At 37.6% G+C, this 24,244-nt stretch overlaps 1 long non-coding RNA gene across 1 annotated transcript in view; it reads left to right on the forward strand.

Moving 5' to 3' along the window:
- LOC129058555 (uncharacterized) overlaps window positions 1-21,077 on the forward strand; it is a 35,857-nt gene extending 14,780 nt beyond the window's left edge. Inside the window, exon 3 of the long non-coding RNA XR_008523723.2 lies at window positions 20,573-21,077. This is a non-coding gene — a long non-coding RNA (uncharacterized LOC129058555). The remainder of the gene's footprint in view (window positions 1-20,572) is intronic.
- Window positions 21,078-24,244: the final 3,167 nt, after the last annotated feature.

Below are 24,244 nucleotides of genomic sequence, written 5' to 3' on the forward strand. Positions count from 1 at the left end.
CAAGCCCAGAAAATTTTGTATTTTTAGTAGAGACAGGGTTTTGCCATGTTGGCCAGGCTGGTCTTGAACTCCTGACCTCAAGTGATCTGCCCACCTCAGCCTCCCAAAGTGCTTGGAGTGCAGGCATGAACCACCGTGCCTCTCTCTTCATTCTTTAAAAAGTATGTTCAAGGGTTATTACTTTTAGAATCATAAAAACAAAATAAAATATTACAGTCTCTACTTATAGTCTCTCAAGAAATACAAATATTATTAAAAGGAGTAAAATGAATATGTAAGACACAGGAGTGAATTCAACATGGGATTCTTCTATGTTCTGAAACTAGCACAATGGTCAACGTTCTGGTGGAATATGAGAAGGGAATGAAAAAGACACCAATGGCTTTGAGACAATGGCCCTACAAAATGGAAATGCTACTAGGGACTCCAGCTTTTGTAATGGGAAGCTAGCTTTTACATACAAATCCTCCCATGGAAAACAACAAGTGCTAGAAAAATGATCAAATAAGTCTTCTTAAAAACAACGAACAGAATAGTAAGACATTAGTCAGCCAAAAATGGAAGAAAAACTGAAAAGGCAGAGAATTAAACAGGGAATAGAAGCTATGCTCTGAGGGTATTTGCTGGTCTTTTCAAGTTTAACTTTAAAAGGCTCTCAGGGAGAAGTCAGAGCCCACGGAAACATACACATTGGAGATTCTGATAGGAGACTCTCCATGACAGTCTAGAACTCTAAAGGCCTCCATCACCAGGGAAAGTGTAAAGTGAAGATTAAATAAAACCCAAAATAAGTAGAATGAAGAGAGTAATTAAGATAAAAGGGGACACCAATTATGTAGAAAACCAGCAAACAATAGAGAAGAAGCAATGAAATCAAAGACTGTTCTTTGAATGAAATAATAAAATTGATAAATCTCTAGTCAGACTGACGCTGATGAAAGAAAGCATGAATTACCCATAGCAGGAATTACAAATCCTACATTATTAAATGAATAGTGATGCAATGTTATAAACAATTTTATTTCAATAAACTTGTTCACATAGAAGAAATGGACAAATACTTTGAAAGATGCAAACTACCAAAACTAACTTAACATGAAATATGCAACTTGAAACAGTTGTATACAATCGTATACAATCAATAGTTGTATACGATTGTATACAACTAAATTGTATACAATACAAAATAGTCGCATACAACTGTATACAATCAATTGTATACAGTTGTATACAATCAATACACAACTTGAAATAGTTCTCTATTAGAGACATTCTATAAACATACTGCAGGCCCAGTTTTATTGTCTAGTGGTATCATGAAATTAATGAAGAAATAATACCAACCCTATAAAGACTCCATAGAAGATAAAGGAATAATGAACACTTCCCACCCTGAGTCCAGTACCAGCCTAATAATAAAACCAGAAAAAGACCTTAAAAGAAAACTAGAGTTGAATATTCTTTAAAAGACACAAAAATCTTCAACAAAATGTTATTAAATCCAGACATACGTAAAAAATAATATATTTTGACCAATATTATGAGAGACACAGACATGAGTCACGTATGTAATTTTAAATGTGCTAGAAGCCACATTTAGAGTTTAATAGGTGGTGTTAACTTTAATAATTTTGTTTAACCCAATAGAGCCAAAATTTTATTTCAGTAATCAATGTAAAAATTATGAGGTATTTTACATTTTTTAATAATAAATTTTATAAATCTAGAGTATATCTTCCTCTTATAGCACATCTCAAAAAAGACTGTATTTTAAAGGCTCAATAGCTATATGTGGCTAGCGGCCACTGTCTTGGATTGACCCCAGGAACTCAAGATTGGTTTAACCCCAGGAACTCAAGATTGGTTTAACATTTAAAAATCAATTAATGTAAATCGTTGTATTACTAGTACACAGAAGAATGGTCATCCTGATGCATGCAAAAATATATCTGGACATGATTCGATGCCCATCAATTATAAAAGCTCTTAGCAAGCTAGCTAGTGAAGAAAAATCCTTCAACCTGGTAAAGGGAATTATGTAAAAAAAAAAAAGCTCTTAAATAACCACTGGGTCAAAGAAGAAATCACAAGGGAAATTAGAAAATACTTAGAGATGAATTTAAATGAAACGCAATAAACCAAAGCTAACAGGATGCAGCAAAATCAACACCAAGAGGGATGTTTAGAGCTGCAAATGTATACTTTAAAAAAGATCTCAAATCAATGAACTGTATACTTAGGAACTAGAAAAAGAAGAGCAAAGTAGACCTAAAGGTAGCAAAAGGAAAAAAAAATAAAAAGATTAGAGTGGACATAAACTAGAGAAGAGAAAAACAACAGAAAAATCAAGGAAACAAAGTGTTAGTTAACTGAAAAGATCAACAAAATTGAAAAACCTTTAACTAGACTGACAGAAAAAGAGAAGAATCTTAGAATTACTAAAATCAGAAATGAAAGTAGAGGCATTCTTACTGATTTTACAGAAATAAAAAGGATTAGGCTAGCCTGGGAAACATAGCAAGACTCTACCTCTAATTTTTTTTTTTAATTAGCTGGGCATGGTGTCATATGCCAATAGTCCCAGCTACTTGAACGTCTGAGGTGGGAGGATGCTCGAGCCCAGGAGTTTGAGGCTACAGTGAGCTATGGTTGCACCACTGCATTCCACCTGCAGTGACAGAGTGAGACTCTTTTTTTAAAAAAAAAGGATGAAAAGAGAATACAATGAACAATTTTATACCAAAAAATTAAATAATCTAGATGAGATGAGCATATTCCTAGAAAGACACAAACTACCAAAACTGACTAATAAAGAAACAGAAAATCTGAATAGATATATAACCTTTAAAATAACTGAATAAAAATCTTCTCAGCAAAGAAAAACCCAAGACTGGATGGCTTCACTGTTGACTTCTACCAACAATTAAGAAAGAACTAATGCCAATCTTTCTTAAATTCTCCCCCACAAAAAGTGGAAGAGGAGGAAACACTTTCCAGTCCTTTTTGTGAGGCCAGAAATACCCTGATATCAATACGGCACAAAAAATACTACAAGAAGAAAAAACTCTACAGACTAATATCCCTTAATGTCTCTTAATGTAAAAATCCTCAAAAATCCTAGCAACCTGAATTCAGCAGGATGTCAAGAGTGAGACTCATTTCTGGGATACATGGATAATTCAGCATACAAAAAATGATAAATGTAATACATCACATGAACAGAATGAAGAAAAAAATAACAGGCCTGGTGCAGTGGCCTCTAATCCCAGCACTTTGGGAGGCTGAGGTGGGTGGATCACGAGGTCAGGAGATCGAGACCATCCTGGCTAACATGGTGAAACCCCGTCTCTACTAAAAAATACAAAAAAAAAAAAAAATGAGCCAGGCATGGTGGCGGGCGCCTGTAGTCCCAGCTACTCGGGAGGCTGAGGCAGGAGAATGGCGTGAACCTGGGAGGCGGAGCTTGCAGTTAGCCGAGATTGCACCACTGCACTCCAGCCTGGGCGACAGAGTGAGATTCCATTAAAAAAAAAAAACAAAAAACAAAAAACCAGAATCATCTCCATTGACAGAAAAATCATTTGACAAAATTTAACACCCTTTCATGATAAAAATACTCAATACACTAGAAATAGAAGGGAACTTCCTCAACATGATAAGGGCCATATATGAAAAAATCACACCTAACATTATACTCAATGTTGAAAGTGTGAAAATTTTTCCTCTAAGATAAGGAGGAAGAGAAGGGTAGCTTTCGCCACTTCTATTCAATATAGTACAAGAAGTTTAGTTAGAGCAATTAGATAAAAGGGCATACATATTGAAAAGGAAATAGTAAAATTGTCTCTGCTTTCAGATGACATGATTTTATCCATAGGAAACCCTAAGGATTCCACAAAAAACTTTTAGAACCATTAAATAAATTCAGCAACGTTGCAGGATACAAAATCAATTCACACAAATTAGTTGCATTTCTATACACTAGCAATGAACAATCCAAATAAGAAACTAAGAAAACAATTTTTTTACAGTAGCATCAAAAAGAATAAAATACTTAGGAATAAGTTAACTGTGGAGACAAAAGATCTGTACATTGACAATTATAAACTGCTAAAAAAATTAAAGATGACATAATTAGGTGGAAAGACATTCTATGTTTATGATTTGGAAGAATATTGTTAAGATGACAATATTACCCAAAGAAATCTACCAATTAAATGCGAGTCTTATCAAAATCACAATGGAGTTTTTTACAGAAAAGAAAAAAAAAGGCATCCTAAAATTCATATGTAATCTCTAGAAACTCCAAATGACCAAAACAATCTTGAAAAAGAACAAAGTTGGAGACATCATACACTCTGATCTTAAACTATACCACAAAACTATACTAACCAAAACAGTGTGGTATTGGCATAAGGCACAGACTAAGGGAAAAAACAGCCCAGCAATAAACCCTCATAATTATGGCTCATTGATTTTTTTTTCTTTTTTTTTGAGACGGAGTCTCTATCACCCAGGCTGGAGTGCAGTGGTGCGATCTCAGCTCACTGCAACTTCTGCCTCCCAGGTTCAAGTGATTCTCCTGCCTCAGCCTCACAAGTAGATGGGGTTTTGCCATGTTGGCCAGGCTGGTCTCGAACTCCTGGTCTCAAGTGATCCACCCACCTTGGCCTCCCCCAAAGTGCTGGGATTACAGGTGTGAGCCACCATGCTCAGCCCAGGACTTGTCTTTTCAACGAACAACACTGGGAAAACTGGATATCTGCATGCAAAATAATGAAGTTGGACCTTTATGCCATATACAAAAATGAACTCAAAAGGAATCAAAGATAATAGCTACAACTATAAAACTCTTAGAAGAATACATAGCAGAAAATCTTCATCCATTAGACTTGGCACTGATTTTTAAAAATGTGACACCAAAAGCACAAATAAATAAATAGCAACAAAAAAGCAAATAAATAAACAGGACTTCATCAAAATGTAATGCTTCTGTGCATCAAAGAACACCAACAAGAATGTGAAAAGGGAATTCAAAGAATGGGACAAAATACTTGCAAATATTACCTAATAAGTGATTAATATCCAGAATATTCTATGACTCAACAACCACACAATTAAAAAAATGAGCAGAAGACTTCAATAGGTACCTCTCCAAATAATCTATACAAATAACTAATAAGACATAATATGCTCAACACTACTGATCATTAGCAAATATCAAAATCAAAATCACAGTGAGATATCACTTCACACTCATTATGAAGGCTATTATAAAAAACTGGAAAATAAGTATTGGTGAGATATAGGGAAACTGGAACCCTTGAGCATTGCTGTTTAGAGTGTAAAATGGTGCCACTGCTTAGTGGCAGTTTGGTAGTTCCACAAAACCTTAAATAAAGAATTACCATTCTATTCCCACACAATTACCATATGATCCAGCAATTCTACTCCAGGTATATACACAAAAGAAATGGAAGCAGGAACTCAAACAGATATTTGTACATAAATGTTCATAGCAGGATTATTCACAATAGCCAAAAGGTGGTACCAACTCAAATGTCTATCAACAGATGAATGGATAAACAAAATGTGGTATATCTATACAATGGAACAGTGTTCAGCCATAAGAAGGAAACAAATTCTGGTATGTGCTACTACATGAATGAACCTTGAAATTATCATGTTCAGTGAAATAAGCTAAACACAAAAGGACAAATATTGTATGATTCCACTTATTTGAGACACTTACAACAGGCAAATCCAAAGACACAGAAAGTTAGAGTTTACCAGAGTCTGAGGGGAGGGACAGATGGGGAATTATTATTTGATGGGTACAGAGTTTATGTTTGGGATAGTAAAAAAAGTTCTGGATAGAGATAGTGGTAATGGTTATACAATATTGTGACTATATCTAATGCCACTGGGCTGTACACATAAAGAGTTAAAGAGGTAACTTTTATATTAAATATGTATTTTACATGACAAAAATAAATTTAAAAAATACTAGCACAAACATAATAAAGATAAAAAACTAAATGCTTACAGAAGGATGTCCAGTATTAAACATGGTACTGGAGGTCCTAGCCAGGGGAAAAAAAGCCATAAATCCTTTTTGGAGACCTGATGTACAGTGTGATGACAACAGTTAATAAAAACTTCTTAAATCTGTGAGGCTGGCAAGATGGCTGAATAGGAACAGCTCCAGTCTGCAGCTCCCAGCAAGATCAATGCAGAAGGTGGGTAATTTCTGCATTTCCAACTGAGGTACCTGGCTCATCTCACTGGTACTGGTTAGACAGTGGGTACAGCAGCCCAGGGAGGGTGAGCAAAAGCAGAGTGGGGCATTGCCTCACCTGGGAAATATAAGGGGTTGGGGATCTCCCTCCACTAGCCAAGGGAAGTTGTGAGGGACTGTGCTGTGAGGAACAGTGCATTCTGGCCCAGATACTATGCTTTTCCCATGGTCTTCACAACCCACATACCAGGAGATTCCCTTGGGTGCCTACACCCTGGGTTTCAAGCACAAAAGTGAGCAGTCATTTGGGCCGACACTGAGCTAGCTGCAGGAGTTTTTTTTCATACCCCAGTGGCACCTGGAATGCCAGCGAGACAGAACCATTCACTCCCCTGGAAAGGGGGCTGAAGCCAGGGAGCCAAGTGGTCTAGCTCAGTGGATCTTAACCCCACAGAGCCCAGCAAGCTACGATCCACTGTTGTGAAATTCTCACTGCCAGTACAGCAGTCTGAAGTTGACCTGGGATGCTGGAGCTTGGTGTGGGGAGGGGTGTCCACCATTATTGAGGCTTGAGTAAGTGGTTTTTCCCTCACAGCATAAACAAACCGGCTTGAATGTTCAAGCTAGGTGGAGCCCACCAGAGCTATGCAAAGCCACTGTAGCCAGACTCCCTCTCTAGATTCCTCCTCTCTGGGCAGGCCATCCCTGAAAGGAAGGCAGCAGCCCCAGTCAGGCGCTTATAGATAAAACTCCCATCTCCCTGGGACAGGGCATCTGGGGGAAAGGATGGTGGTGGGCACAGCTTCAGCAGACTTAAATGCTCCTGCCTGCTGACTCTGAAGAGGACAGTGGATCTCCCAGCACAGTGCTCGAGCTCTGCTAAGAGACAGACAGCCTCCTCAAGTGGGTCTCTGACCCCCATGCTTCCTGACAGGGAGAAACATCCCAGCAGGGGTTGACAGACGCCTCATACAGGAGAGTTCTGGCTGGCATCTGGCAGGTGCCCCTCTGGGACAAAGCTTCCAGAGGAAGGAACAGGCAGCAATCTTTGCTGTTCTGCAGCCTCTGCTGGGGATACTCAGGCAAGAAGGGTCTGGAGGGTCCTCCAGCAAGCTCCAGCAAACCTGCAGCAGAGGGGTCTGACTATTAGAAGAAAAACTACCAAATAGAAAGGAATATCATTATCATCAACAAAAAGGACATCCACACAAAAACCCCATCTGAAGGACACCAACATCAAAGACCAAATGTAGATAAAGCCATGAAGATGAAAAAAAAAAAAAGAAAAGAAAAACAAAACAGTGCAAAAAGGCTGAAAATTCCAAAAAACCAGAACGCTTCTTCTCCTCCAAAGATCACAACTCATCGCCAGCAAGGTAACAAAACTGGATGGAGAATAAGTTTGACAAATTGACAGAAGTAGGCTTCAGAAGGTGGATAATAACAACAAACTCCTCTGAGCTAAAGGAGAATGTTTTAACCCAAGGAAGCTAAGAACCTTGATTTTAAAAGGCTAGAGGAATTGCTAACTAGAATAATCAGTTTAAAGAAAAACATAAATGACCTGATGGAGCTGAAAAACACAGCATAAGTATTTCGTGAGGCATACACAAGTATCAATAGCTGAATTGATCAAGCAGAGGAAAGGATATCAGAGATCAAAGATCAACTTACAAAAATAAAGTGTGAAGACAATATTAGAGAAAAAAGAATGAAAAGGAATGAACAAAGCCTCCAAGAAATATGGGACTATGTGAAAAGACCAAATACACATTTGATTAGTGTACCAGAAAATGACAAGGAGAATGGAATCAAGTTGGAAAACACTCTTCAGGATATTATCCAGGAGAACTTCCCTAACCTAGCAAGGCAGGCCAACACTCAAATTCGGGAAATACAGAAAACACCACAAAGATACTCCTTGAGAATAGCAACCCCAAGACACATAATCATCAGATTCACCAAGGTCAAAATGAAGGAAAAAATGTTAAGGGCAGCCAGAGACAAAGGTCGGGTTACCCACAAAGGGAAGGCCATCAGACTAACAGCAGATATCTCTGCAGAAAACCTACAAGCCAGAGGAGAGTGAAGGCCAATATTCAACATTCTTAAAGGAAAGAATTTTCAACCCAGAATTTCATATCCAGCCAAACTGAGATTCATAAGTGAAGGAGAAATAAAGTCCTTTACAGACAAGCAAACGCTGAGGGATTTTGTCACCACTAGGACTGCCTTACAAGAGCTCCTGAAGGAAGCACTAAATATGGAAAGGGAAAACCAGTACCAGCTGCTGCAAAACATACCAAATTGTAAAGACCATCAACACTATGAAGAAACTGCATCAACTAATCGGCAAAATAACCAGCTAGTATCATAATGACAGGATCAATTCACACATCATAGTATTAACCTTAAATATAAATGGACTAAATGCTCAAAGTCTGAGGATACAAAATCAATGTGCAAAAATTGCAAGCATTTCTATATACCAATAACAGACAAACAGAGAGCCAAATCATGCGTGAACTCCCATTCACAATTGCTACAAAGAGAATAAAATACCTAGGAATACAAGTTACAAGGGATGTGAAGGACCTCTTTGAGGAGAACTACAAACCACTGCCCAAGGAAATAAGAGATGACACAAACAAATGGAAAAACATCCCATGCTCATGGATAGGAAGAATCAATATCATGAAAATCATCATACTGCCAAAAGTAATTTATAGATTCATCACTATCCCCATCAAGCTGCCATTGACTTTCCTCACAGAATTAGAAAAAACAACTTTAAATTTCATATGGAACCAAAAAAGAGCCCATACAACCAAGACAATCCTAAGCAAAAAGAACAAAGCTGGAGGTATCACGCTACCTGACTTCAAACTATACTACAAGGCTACAGTAACCAAAAACAGCATGGTACTGGTACCAAAACAGATATGTAGGCTAATGGAACAGAACAGAGGCCTCAGAAATAACACGTATCTACAACCATTTGATCTTTAAGAAACCTGACAAAAACAAGCAATGGGGAAGGATTCCCTATTTAATAAATGGTGTTGGGAAAACTGGCTAGCCATATGCAGAAAACTGAAACTGGACCCCTTCCTTACACTTTACACAAAAATTAACTCAAGATGGATTAAAGACTTAAAAATAAGACTTAAGCCATAATAACCCTAGAAGAAATCCGAGTCAATCATTCAGGACATAGACATGGGCAAAGACTTCATGACTAAAACACCAAAAGCAATGGAAACAAAAGCGAAAATTGACAAATTGGATATAACGAAACTAAAGAGCTTCTGCATAGCAAAAGAAACTATCATCAGAGTGAACAGGCAACCTACAGAATGGGAGAAAATTTTTACAATCTATCCATCTGTCAAAAGGCTAATATCCAGAATCTACAAGGAACTTAAACAAATTTACCAGAAAAAAAAACTCATCAAAAAGTGGGCAACAGATGTAAACAGACACTTCCCAAAAGACATTGACGCGGCCAACAAACATATATAAAAAGAAAGCTCATCATAACTGGTCGTTAGAGAAATGCAAATCAAAACCACAATGAGATACCATTTCACGCCAGTTAGAATGGCCATGATTAAAAAGTCAGGAAACAACAGATGCTGGAGAGGTTGTGGAGAAATGGGAATGCTTTTAAACTGTCAGTGGGAGTGTAAATTAGTTCAACCATTGTGGAAGACAGGGTGGTGATTCCTCAAGGATCTAGAACCAGAAATATCATTTGACCCAGCAATTCCAGTACTGGGTATATACCCAAGTAATTATAAATCATTCTACTATAAAGACACATGCACATGTATGTTTATTGCAACACTTCACAATAGCAAACACTTAGAACCAACCCAAATGCCCATCAATGATAGACTGGATAAAGAAAATGTGGCACATACACACCATGGAATACTATGCAGCCATAAAAAAGGAAGATTTTGTGTCCTTTGCAGGGACATGGATGAAGCTGGAAACCATCACTCTCAGCAAACTAACACAAGAACAGAAAACCAAACACCACATGTTCTCACTCATAAGCGGGAGTTGAACAATGAGAAGAGATGGACACAGAGAGGGGAACATCACACACCAGAGCCTGTTGGTGGGTAGGGAGCTAGGGGAGGGATAGCATTAGGAGAAATACCTAATGTAGATGACAGGTTGATGGGTGCAGCAAACCACTATGGCATGTGTATACCTATGTAACAACTCTGTATGTTCTGCACATGTATCTGAGAACTTAAAGTTTAATTAAAAAAATGTATTCAATCTTTGTAATTTGCTAAGAATAAATTTTAAGTATTCTTACTGCCAAAAAAGAGATGATTGTAAGGTGATTAATATTTTGATAGCTTAATTTTGTTAATCACTTCTCAATGTATATGTATATCAAAATATTATGTTGCAAACCTTAAATACACACTATTTTTGTCAATTATACCTCAATAAATGTGGAAAAAAATAACATTCTAAAATAAGTGGTAAATTTCTTTTTGAAAAAATGTAAGACTTTATAGGAAAAGTGAGAAAATAGTGAGACGATGCCAAGAAAATTGCCAAATATTTTCAATGGTGGGAAAGCAGCAGAAGCCAGGAGCACAGCTGATATTTGACCAAGTAGAGAGTTTCACCAAACACTGACGTGTGTATATATTCCATTCTCAGTTGCCCTTGAAATGGCCCATGATTTGTGATAATGATAACATTTTAAGAAAATTCACATCAAGTTATGTAGAAATCAAACCCAGCATGAATCAAATTCTTATTGACAGTAATTAGAGGTTGAGTAACCCACACACTGAGATAAGTTGGGGAGGTCTTTGAGCTGCATACGAAGAACTTGAGTTTACAGAGGGGTTATATTAAGTCTGTGTATCTGAGTATTGCTGGTTATTTCACATGTTTCCCCCGCACTGGCTCAATTACAACCAGAGATAAAGTGTTAAGTAGCTGTAAAGACATTGTTATATTCCTACAAACAACCATCACTGCAAGAAAGCATTTGGATGGAGAATGAGAAGAGTCATTGCCTTGGTGGTCTGTAGAGACCTGCCCCTTGAGTCTGCACAGAGAAAAATAGGGGTACTATACTCAAAGAGACAATAGAAAACTTCCAAAAAGTCCCTGAAGCAGAAGCAGTGCAAGACACATTTAAGGGTAACATAGTAAAAGTTTAACCTATTGGAAATGAAACCTTCTAATGAATCTTAGGTCAAAGAGTCTTCATTTATAGGTAACATGAGAAGTACAGCCATTTCAACAGTGAAATCACAGACCTTTGGAAAGTATTGTTAATGAGACTTGTACTTAAGGTGTACAGTATGCAGGAATAGAAATCTTCAAAAGAAAAAAATATTCTAGTCTTCAACAGGTTCACTGAGAAGCAAAAAATAGCAACAAATAAACATTCTGTTCAGTAATATAAAAAGAATAAAGCAACTGACAAGGAGTTTGAAAGAATTAAGATTAAAGAATTAATTAAAAATCAAAAATGGAGATTTGAGAGAAAACTGTGAGAGCTGGATATATGTAAAAGGACAAAAAAACAGATTTTTGCTAGTTTGAATTACAAAAAAGACAAGACAAATTTGGAATGAGAAGGAACTTAATGGTATATCTGGAAAAGATTTTTAAATTGTAAAAAATGCTGTATAAAGCTCATGTCTATTTAAAAATCTAAATTAAAGAAATTATTGAGATAAATATTTAAAATAGATTCATGATCAGCATACTCACAAAGTAAGATGAAAATGGTAGAACAGATCTATGCCCTACAAAGGAGCAGGAGGAAAATATTATGTTGCTGAGTCTACAAAACTACTTAATATGTTTTGGAGCATGTGTGACGATGATGCTATCAACTAATTTTGTTTTTCTCCCACTTCATATGTTGAAGTCCTAATCTTCAGTGTGAGTGTATTTGGAGACAGGATCTTTCAGAGGTAATTAAGATTAAATCAAGTCCTAAGGGTATGGCCCTAATCCAGTAGGATTAATGACTTTAAATAAGAGACAGAGGGCTCTCTTTTTCTTGCTGCCACATGAAGATACAATAAGGAAGCAGCCATCTACAAGCTGGGAAGAAAGCCTTCACCAGAAACGGAATCAGCCTGCACCTAGACCTTGGACTTCCCAGCCTCCAGATGTGTGAGAAATAAATTTGTTGTTTAAGCGACCCAGTCTGGGGCAGTTTGTTATGGCAACCTGAGCTAACCAATTACAGATGGAAACCTTCCCAATTTATTTTTATCAAAGTAACAAAACTAATTCCAAAACCTATAAATAGTACTGAAAAATTGTGGACCAGTCTCCTAACAGTTTAAAAATCCAAAAGAAAATATTGAATGAATTCAGCAAAGTATTCAAAGAATTAACTTTTGCTACAATTAACATTGTAGTTTTACACTAAAGCAGGATCAGAATAGTTGAACACTTGTAGTTTTATTAATCTCATATGTATATAAATAGGCTAAAAGAAGGGTCAAAAAACTTTTTTCTGTAAAAGGCCCGTGAATATGTTAGGCCCTGTGCAAAAGCAATCTCTGTTGTAAGTACTCAGTTCTTTCATTGTGGCCCCAAAGTAGTGTTAGGTAATATGTAAATAAATGGGTGAGGCTGTGTTTCAATATAACATTTTTAAAACAAGAGTGGGTTTTGCTAACCTCTGGGACAAGGAAGAAAAAAAAGATTTTATATATCTAGAGGCTAGGAAGGGATTTGATAGAATTCCACATATAGTACTTTAAATAGAATTCTCAGTAAAACAATGAATAAAATCAATTTTATGAGCATAGATAATCTTTTATAAGGAAACATGAGAAATGCAGCTTTTACAGTCAGGAAAAAAGTTACTGATGCCTAGTATTTTATTGCTGTTATTCAATGTTGCACTAGATGTCTTAGTCAATGCAACAACACAAAAAATAAATGACAGTCTAGCAGAAAAGATAACTTCTATACAATAAATTTTTTTCTATCCTAAAATGCAAGAAAATCAACTGAAAAATTATTAGAACAGATGCAGATTTGAATTGTGTGGTTAGATAAAAGATAAATATACAGAAAGATCAATAGTGTTCTTTATTAAAACTGAAAAAGACTCCCAAATAATATTATTCTCCGGAACAGTGACACGTCCTGCTAAGTGATTAGGCCCTGCTGAAGGGAAACATGGTTGTTGTGAGCCACTGTTAGGGATGGGAGTTGATGGCATCATTGGAGTGGAATATATAAAGAAGTAACTATTGAGTCTCACTGAAGAATGTAAAGAAGTCATGAATCAAGGGAAATCTATCTGGTCCCCCGGATGAAAAAGTTGGTCATTGTCTGAATACTTAATCTCCAATAAAATCAGAAAAGCATGAATTTTAACTAGAAGTCATTCACTCATTTGCCAAATAAGTAGTCTAGCCACCCTTCTAAGGGCTTGCTTTCACTAAAGAATAAAATGCAAAGGTTCTTGTCCTTGTAACTTCTTTCTGGCCCTTATTGAGATTACATTGTAGCCAGGCAAGATAGGCCATAAGCTATAAGACTAATTACATATTTTAGAAGGTGGTTAAAGAGGCATAAAAGCGAGAGAAGGAAGATCAAAAGTTTAGTAGCAGTCAATTTTAAAAAGTGGGGTTAGGTGTGCTCTTACTGATGAGGAGGTGACATTTAAGCAAAAGCCCAGAGGTCCAACAGGATTCCTATAAGGCTGTCTGGGGGAGAAACATCTCAGGTCGAAGTTAGTGCCAAGGCTCTAAGACATGGATAAGAATTAGAAGGAATACAGGTAAGAGCAAGGAGCCAGCCTGACTGGAGTGGAATGAACATGTGAGGGGGTAAAAAGTAAGACATGATATCTGACAGGTACAGGAAGAGGTCATGTAGATCCAGCATTCATTGTGTGAATCTACAGTAAAATGCTAATTATTAAATAGTACAATGTTAGTATTACTGGAATAGGTTTCTTCAATTATATAATAATTGAACCTGCTATGTAGCAGGTCAATAAAAGAGCCTCAATAAAATAGAAAAAATCATTTAGAAGAGCTAAATATTTGATAATTCATATAAGATAGGTTTGGTGTTCCAAATTTAGAATAGCCATCTTTGCAGGGAGGGGGGTTGGTAAGGGAGGGGAATGATCTAGTTGAACCATACCATGGAAGAAGAGGCAGGAGATTTGGAGTGCAAGATGGACTTGGCCTGTTATTGCTAGCTTTGAATACAGAGGAAGCAGGCCCCAGCAGGAGTCAGAAGGCTGGAATCAGTCTTCGTGTTGTCACTGGTTGGTCCTGTGAAAGTTACATAGCCTCTCTGGGCCCTGATTTCCTTAGTCCCTGTCACTGTTTCCTTTCCAGAGTGCCACTGAACACGTATCAGTGCACAATAGTGAATAAGATCCTAGGGTTGTAGGGTCCAAACTTTAGTTCAAATCCTGACTTGACTAGAGAGTAGCTGTGAGACCATGGCATTTATCTAACCTCTGCTTTTCATTGTTCCCATCTGCAAAGAGGACCACAACCCCTATTATACAGGCATGAATGGAATAGATATATAACACATATTATGTAGTTTGATACTTAGGTGCTCAGTAACTTTGTCCCCTTTTCTTATCAGAAGTAAAATATTCTTGAAATAGGAGAACAATAGTAATAAAAGTTTACTTATTTGTGTTCTAGGCACTTTTTATTACCTGCAACTTCATAAGATCAGTGTTACTATTCCCGTGTTACTGATCAGAAAACTGAGGCTGTAAGGGATACAAAACTTGCTCAAATAGTAAATAGACTAGTAAATAGAATAAGTCTAATAGTAAATAGAATAAGTCTTATTCCAGAGCTCAACTTTCAATTGCTACCATTTAATGCCTTAATAATTACCCATGTATGGAAGACATTCTGCATACATTATATATTTTACCTAAAAATGACCCTGTTAAGATAAAGCTCGATTTTCCTTTTTGATCTTAAATTGAGGCAAATAGTTTGCTGGCACATAAAGCTGGTTCCTTAGAGAATTAGAACAATTATAAGCTTCTCAGGAATCAGTAAATGGTGACGTCTGTCAAAAAGTGAAATATTACAAAGGCAGTTGCTATTAATTTTTAAATAACTGCTGGAGCCTAGTCCCGACAGCAAGAAGCTCCGTATATATATTCTGCCTAATTTGATGGGGATGAACTTCAAAAAACAGATTAAATCTTTTTAGTTTTTTACCTCAAAGATAATTAGCTTGAAATATGACAGATGAGAATAAATCACAAATACTGTTATTTCAAAGACATTTCCTTCCACTTAATCCTGATTTGCTTGATGCCTTGATTCATAAAAAGTAATATTCCATCTGTATGTAAGTTTTGCATTTTGTTCAGAAATACCATTCTTGTATTTTAGCCCCTAGATGGTAATTTCCAGGATTTCAGCTCCTCTCATTTGACAGCTATTCACAAATTTCTTGAAATCTCATGAGTATAAACAACAAATAAAGAAATATGGTAAAACTGAGAAATATCAGGAGGTCAAAGATAAGTGAGGATATTTTTCTTTAAAAGCCTGAAAGAAGTAGTTTGTTCAATTCTCCTTGCTGCATTGAAAGATCAAGAGTCATTCCTAAGTCCTTTTCCTGTGGCTTGCTTATATCAGCTGGAGCTCTCACTAGCCTGGAAGGGACTTCAATAAGACATATATGCCTGCCTGACAGTTTCAAGCAAGGTTTTACCCAATATAGCAACACAGGCATCTGGGCAGTGCTTGTAAAACTGAAATAAACATTTGTCGATCAAACCCAAAGTTTGCCCTAAAGGACTATGTTTTTTAGTATTATTTCATTTCTAGCAAAACCTCTACCTTAGGATCATGTCTAGAGGCCTAAACAAGGGCCAAGTCAATTTCCTTTTGTAACTTTGGCCGACGTGCCTCATGCATCATGTCTTCTTCTAAGTTGTTTACCCCAAGTTATCATTTATTTTAACCATCTAAAAAATTACTCCTAATGCTACTCAGATATTTGGTTCTACTGATCAATATCAAAAACAAAATTCCAAATGGAATAATTTTCTTATTTTGTCATTCCAATTGGACCCACCAGCCACAGGAGACAAAGTGTTAGTATTTGGGCGCCAGAGTAGACAAGAAAGGGAAAGAACCTGTATTTGCTTTGGAAAATTATTCGTCCTTTTACAAATCATGGACTCTGGCTGCATATCTCTTAATGAAATGTTTCTAAATCTAACCAAACTGCCAGAAAGAAATTTGTAATAAAACCTGGCCTTTTGTATCACTTTCTATTTTCTTTTTTTTCACCTCATTACTATAACAAAAAGTATATTAGTGTCTGAACATTTCATCAGTTCCAAGAACTGTAGCTGTAGGCACTTCATAAAATGGAAGTGGGTGACTTGGTTGGGTTCTTTATTGCATGTGTACCACACCCATAATTGTTTAGTTTGCATTGCATTTGCACACTCAAATCTTATACACGGTGTACCAGGCAGGGCTGGGGAGCTCGGTTGGTGATAGCAGAAGTTGTTGTCTTAAAATTGTTTGAGAGGTGATTTAGTGATTCGGGTTGTGCAATTGGTAAAAAACTAAAACATAGTAAAATATTGAATTATTCTAAAATAATATCTTACATATCCTCTTCCAGTGTCACTGGTATTTGTATTCTATGGTTCTGGAACCATTTGAGCAACCACAGCCAATTCTCCAAAACTGACCCCACAAAACAACTGACTGGGGCAGACACAAAAATCTACGTATTCCCTAGGGAGCAAGTCTCCTCTGCTTCTCAAGCAGTCTAGGAAGGTTCATTGTTGGGCCACATATGACAGTGATGGAGAATTTTTTCAGAGGGGGAGTTCTGAGCAGCTGAGATCTTCATCATGGCAGATGAGAACAGGATTGATATGCCGGTAATAAATCTTCTATCACTGAAGAAATTGGTGATCTGTTCTGCTATTTTTTGCTTTGACAAACTCTCAAAAGGGGGAAAATCCACCTTAATAAAAGGACTTTTTAAATACTAGGATTGGACTAATAGATTTAAGGGAAGAGGGCCAGGGTCCACCTGGGACTCATGTTTAGATAGACACCAGCTCACTGTTTATCTTAGTGTTGAGAAAAATTGATTTTTTTTTCATAGATTCTGTGTTGCTTCCCCGCCCCGTGCCATTCAATAGTCAGGCCACAATCCTGGCTGACTGAGTCTTTGGTAGACCCCAGAGACACACCAGGAAATACGAAGCCATGGTACTCTAAGGGATTACATCTAGATGTAAAAGGAAAACCCTATTCTCAGAAACAATTAGTGAACAATTATGTTTTATGAATATTTTAAGAGATCGTTGCATTGTGGGGTAGCCAAAGAAATTTCACATAGTGGAAGGATTAAGCTTTAACGCTAAATTGAATTTAAATAGCACTTTATCTATTTGAATATTTGGCTGGTTATGTTGTAATTTATATGGTTTCTCTTACCTACTGAAAAAGTGAGCCTCAAACTCTGCGAGTGTTAGGATCACCTGGGGAATGCATTAGAGGAACAGTTTTGGGTGCTCTCTCATACACACATGTGCCTTCAGACATTCAGAACTGAGCCTTTCCTTAGGTTATATCCTTTTTAGAACAGAGTCAGGTATAGTTTGTAAATTGTAGCAATTTCTCCTCTTGTCAACATTTAGAAATATTAATTTATCTCCACTTCTAACAAATGAATTGGAAATCTAACTAGGATTCAAATAAAGAGCCCGACTCAAGGCTGGTCACCTTGGGCAGCTGGCACAGGGCTGTGGAGGGGTCTCTGGGTGGGTACCTGCTGAGAACAAGAGGAGATGGGATAACTGTAGACAGCGGGATCTGGGAGAGATGAAAGGGACTGAGAAATTTGGCAGGTTTCCCCTTATGTTGGGAAGTGTGGATACTGCAGTTTCTGTGGGCTTTGGGTCCTGATTCTGCCACATCCCAGCCATGTGAACCTGCACAAGTTCCTCGGCCCCTGTAAATGGTAGGTCTTCAGCTAACTTGGATATCAGTTCTGCTTATCTGAATTGGTATTAATAGGAGCAATATGAGCAATATTTATTTACTCAAGAGGGTTGTTGTGTATGTTAAATAATTTAACATCTGTGAAACTTGGTAGAATAAAAGTCAATTAAATATTCTTTGTGCATTTAGTTTATTTAAACATTTTCAAATATTCCATATCATTGTTTATATTGTCTTATTAAAATGGCCTATATGGTATGTCATAAATATGTTACATTTTTAATAGTTCAGACTTTTTAAATTTTAAAATGAAGAAAAATTGAGTGCAATCTCTTGGGCCTTATCCTGAGAGATTTTTAGCTCAGGAGCTGTGGGGTGAGCCCCAGGAATCTGCATTTTTGAAGCACTCCTGGGGATTGTATTATAGATAATACCTGAGCTACCTTTTGAAAAATAGTGTATATACTCAGAGTTCCTTATTGCAAAAAGAAATATTCTGTATATTCTGTATATATATGTGGGGAAATCACACATTTATGGGTGCTCAGTAAATGTGTGATAAATGAAGGAATGAACAGTTAAATGAAAAGGAAGACTAATTCTATATTTCTCACCTTCAGTACTGTTGACATGTTGGGCCGAATAATTCTTTATTGTGGGAGCTGTCCTGAGCATGGTAGGGTGTTTAGGAGCATCCCTGATTTCCACCCACCAGATGCCAATGGTACCCTCTCTAATCGTGACTGAATTGTCACCGGAGATGACCAAATGTCCCCTGTAGGCCAAGTCATCCTGTTTGAACCAGTCTCATAGGTTGATGCAACAGCATAAGGGAAGACCCCTAGCACTGTGTGGGGAACATAACGTGCATTAAATAAACATTCGCACCATCGTGTAAATCATGGCTATTTCTTAAGACCATTTTGGATGTTGAATTTTTAAAATGACCTTCAGATGAATTGAAGGAAGCACAGACTAGATAGAGCATTCCAACCATTCCAACAGAAAGGGTTGCTTGCTGGTTCTGCAGGCCTTCTTGTAAGGTTAGATAATTATTTTCTTTTTCAGAATATCTGAATATGAACATAGGAAAAAAATTAATTTGATTTTGAGCATCCCTAGTGGATGTCTGGCCCTTAATTTGAAAAAAATGTTATGGGTTGTAATTTATCAGTGTGATTCCCATTAATCCTGTAGGGAGTCAATGAATAAATCCATACACAAGATTTGAAAATGTAACCTTGGATAGGATCCACTTGTTATATTCATGAGAATTATGATTGCCTACACATGGACACATTTCTCTTCTCCCTCTCTGTTAAAATTTTAAAGCCACACACTTAGCGAAAGGAACTCATTTTGTCAAGAAAGCAAGTAGAAAAAAGAAATTAAAAACGTTACTGTGATAAACATTATATTTACTTCATTATTTAAACATTTGGCCACTCCTATAGCTTTAACCAAACAATTGAGTTTCCTTGGGATCAGAGGCAAGTGAGGCTGTGACGTGAACTAGAAGTAGATGACTTTGTGCTTTCTTGCATTGCAGGAAACAATGAGGATTAGTATCCTCATAGAAGCACACAAGGATGTGTACATCTCAGACTGAATTCTGCCTTTTACCTGGGGTTCAAAATAATGAATTAGGAGCTTTAGTAAGATAGGTAAAATAAAAGAAATACTCATCTTGCCTTCCTTCTGCCTGAATTCTACCATGTCAGCAGCTATCGCTGTAAAAGCTATGGCAACTGCAACACCAACAATACCACAAAACAATGCCTATTTCTACTAGACGAACTGCTACTACCACTACAAACCTCTTCTCTACAACTGCTCTTACAATGCAATAACAACAACCATTGCTACCACATAGCTACAATGGTAATAGCTACAATGACAACAATAACACTACTACTATTACTATGCTACTCTTTTACTAATTCTGGAAAATAACTGTGTTGAGAACTTACTGTTTCATGGATTTCACCACCATCCTCTGACATAGGTATTATGACCCCATTTTGACTAATTAGTTTGACTCAGGTGCTCATAGATTGCAGTTTTAGGGTCCCAGAAGGTCCAGTCAAGGTGTAACTCTGGATCTCCTGTTCAATGATGTGGGGCTTTACATTGTCTCCCAGGTGCCATACAACCTTGGGCAGGCAACTTCACCTTCCTGGAACTTGTCCATCATGCTTATAGAATGCAGAGGATGGATTAGATAATGCGTAAATAGGTCCCTCTATTCCCTCTCTGACTGTATCACCATATTATGTGAGCTGAGAGCACCGTGGCATCACACAGTGACCTATAACTGAATGTTCATTTTGTCCTCCAGGTTCCCATGGGGATGGCTGCCTAGAGCTGTGGTCTAGCCAACAGGTGATAATTGAATTTGTCCTCTCCTGGCCAACAGAACAACATTAAGATCAGGATCCCTAGCATCTACATCAGGAGCGGTGATGGAGTAGAACATTCTTATTCGAACTTTGCCTTTCTTTGTGGTTCAAAAAATGATGACCATGGAAACCCCATAAGTTAGACATCCTTCAAAAGCACATTAACTCAAGAGAAAGACTGAGGGAGGATTAGGAAGTGGGAAGAACAAGTTCAGGCCTTTTTGTAAATAAGAGAATTGTGAATGACAACAACATGCATAGTTTTGTTATTGATAATAGCAAAAAAGTGAATGTCACATATATGCCCATGAGAAGGGGGCTGGTTAAATGAATTGTGAAACCCTTCTACAACATGATACCAAGCAGCCATTAAAAATGATTCCATATTTGATACAGAATGATGCCCATTTAAGCAAATGACAAAATAAAATTGTTATATAGCATAATCCCATTCCTCCTCAAATTCTCAACATTTCAAACTCTACAAGTACAAGCAAACTTTAAAAAATATACAAAAATATCAGTCATAGGTACTTCTTGGCAACGGGATTAAATACAGTTTTTGTCTGTATAAATTGTTGATAATAAGTAGAAAAATATAAAGCTATTTCTAATTAGCAAAAATTTAGTTGTAGGGGGTTACAAGTATATTCCAGTGATATAGCCCTTCTTTGAAATGATTTTCCTCTCATCTCAACTTTGCAAATTGTCTGTAAATTTACATGCCACATTGGAAAATCAGGCCTCTTCTTGATAGAAACCCAAGTCGCTTATCTGGATCAGCCATGTTATTTGGAAGCTTTGATTCTAAACAAATTGTGGCTTCTTATGAAAGTTAAATCCTCCCAGATGGAAATGGGATAATACTGGCATGTGCAAAAGGATGTTCCATGAGTTCTGACAGCACCTCCTGTGAACATTGCTAGAACAAGTGCCAAACTTCAAAGACAACTATTTTGAAGGAAACAATGCTTATTTAGATACACACATTATAAGGTGTGAACTAAGAAAAGTACTTTTTAAAAAGCACATAAGTGAACACACAGAAAGGCAGCCCTCTTTTTAGCATAAGTTTATGCTAAAATTATATACAATTTTCAAATTAAGTCCTTTCAACCTCTAGTCTTGCCTCTCAGATTCAATTTCGTTTGCTAATCTATTTTCCTCCATCAGTTTTCTCTTTGTGCACAGTGCATTCTGGGCTCATTTTTTTTTTCCTAGAGGCCTGGAGGCATTTTAATAGGCTGTGTCAACAAATGAGCTTAATTGATCCTGTTGGGCCTTCATTTATGCAAGGATGGTGAGGAGCGGATGGCTCACTGCTCTTCTGAAAATTATAGTTTTGGAAAAATGCATTTCCATCTGATTTTATTTGCTGAAGGAAATATTCACTTCTGTGTTATTCAACATATATTAATCACTATATTACAAGCATCCCCACTTTATTTTTTTTGAGATACTCTGTCACCCCGGCTGGAGTGCAATGGTGTGATTTTGGCTCACTGCAACCTCTGCCCCCCAGGCTCAAGCGATCCTCCCACCTCAACCTCCTGAGTAGCCAGGACCACAGGCACGCCCTACCATGCCTGGCTAATTTCTTGTATTTTTGGTAGAGACAGGGTTTTGCCATGTTGGGTTGGTCTCAAACTCCTGAGCTCAAGTGATCTGCCTGCCTCAGCCTCCCAAAGTGCTGGGATTACAGGTGTGAGCCACTGGGCCCAGCTTATCTCAACTTTAAAAGACACGTTTCCCCAACTCTGCTGGTATGAATGCTAGACCACCATTTGGTAATTTATGGTAGCTGTTCTCCAAAGAGGTTCAATGGCTATCAAAGACCTTCTTGCAGTCTTTCCCCCAGAAAACCCTGGTGGGGTGAGAGTGAGAAGTAAAAAACCTATTTACCAGAGAACTAAGAACTAGCCCAAGAGCCATATCAAACTTGGGTCAAACATTTTTCTCGAGTGCCTCTCAATTCTCCCAGCCTAGGTTTGTCCTCTCCACTATTCTCTTAGGCTGCCCAAGACTCAGTGATTTAGCATCCTTCCTGTCTGTCTGTCCTAAACACATTCCTTAAAACAACGTCCAGTGCTGGCAACTTCATTCTGCTGGTAGTCTCCCAACACACACACTGCAGAAAGTGCTTTGATCACATCATTTTCCTATCCTCTGACCCACCTTCTGGTGTTCAGCCGTGCTGCTTGGCATTATTAACACATTGGTTCAGTCTCCCACATACTTCCTGACACCTCCTCCCTTCTCAAAATGCTAACATCTCCTTCTGCTCATCATTCTTTGATGACTTTGCTGTTTCCTTCAGAGACAATTAAAGCAATAACAAGAGAACTTCCACAAACTCCCATCTCCACAACCACTTACCTTTCAGTAGGTGTGTCTATATGCTGTGTCTTCCTTCTTGTCACCGTAGGTAAACCAGCCACGTTTCTCCCCAAAGGCAACACTTTCCCTTGTGTACAAGAGCCCATCCTGCAGTTAATTCCCTGCTTTCTTCCCCCTACGTCATCAATTCTGGCTCCTCTACTAGATTGTTCCCAGCTGTGTAGAACACGCTGCACTCTCTGCCACCTTTAAACAATCCTCCTTGATTCCATTGCTCCCTCCAGCTAAAGCTTCCTTTATCTGCTCTGCTTTTACAAACCTCCTCCAAGAATGATCTGTGCTAATGGTCTCCACATTCTCCCTGAACTTATTCAACCAGTTTTTCCAGGTGTTCCTCCAGACCCCACTGAAACTACTTTCAGCAATGTCACCAATGAATTCCTTGTTGCCAATTCTAATAATCACCTAACCGGTCTCTCTTTTCTCATTTCCTCCCATTGAGTATTCTAAATATAGAAACCAGACATCAGTTAAATCATGTCGTGCCTCTGCTCAAAACTCTTTCCCGGCTCCTCATTGTATGAAGTCCTGATAATATTAGATAATATCTTGCATGACATGGCCCTCATTACCTCTCAGCTCTCAACTCATCTTCCTCTTCCTCTTGCTCACTCTACGTCACTCAGTCATGTCATCTTCTTGCTACTCCTTGAATAAGTCAGGCGGACATCCATCTCAGGGCCTTTTCATGGGCTATTTTCTCTCTGACATGCTCTTCCCCCAGTTACATGCATGGCACACTTCCTCAAATCCTCCAGGTATCTGCTCATATGTGACTCCATCATTGAGGTTAACTCCGTCTACTCTATTTACAAATTTACTTTACCCCTGCTCTTGACAATCCCTTCTTCCAATTAGGTTTGTCACTTATTTGTTACTTATTTATTATGTTTCTTGTCTGTCTTCTCCTCCAGTATGAAAGCTCTTTGAAAGATGTGATTTTGTGTACCAGCTTTGAGGACTACTCTGGGCACAGTAGACACTCAGTAAATCACGCCTTGAATGAAGGAACTAGTGATAAAATGACCAGTAGTACTTTTTGAAGCTTGGTTTCAAAGACTTACAAAAATGCATATTTTTTGGCTTCACATATGACTACTTAATTATAGTCTCTGGAATTGGGCCCTGAGAATCTAATTTATTCTTATGCACAAGGATTCCTTGTAGTAGCAATCCGAGTGACAGAATACTGAATGGCTATTTTGTAGTAAACC

The sequence above is a fragment of the Pongo abelii genome, chromosome 2, assembly GCF_028885655.2.
Source record: "Pongo abelii isolate AG06213 chromosome 2, NHGRI_mPonAbe1-v2.0_pri, whole genome shotgun sequence".
NCBI lineage: Eukaryota > Metazoa > Chordata > Mammalia > Primates > Hominidae > Pongo > Pongo abelii.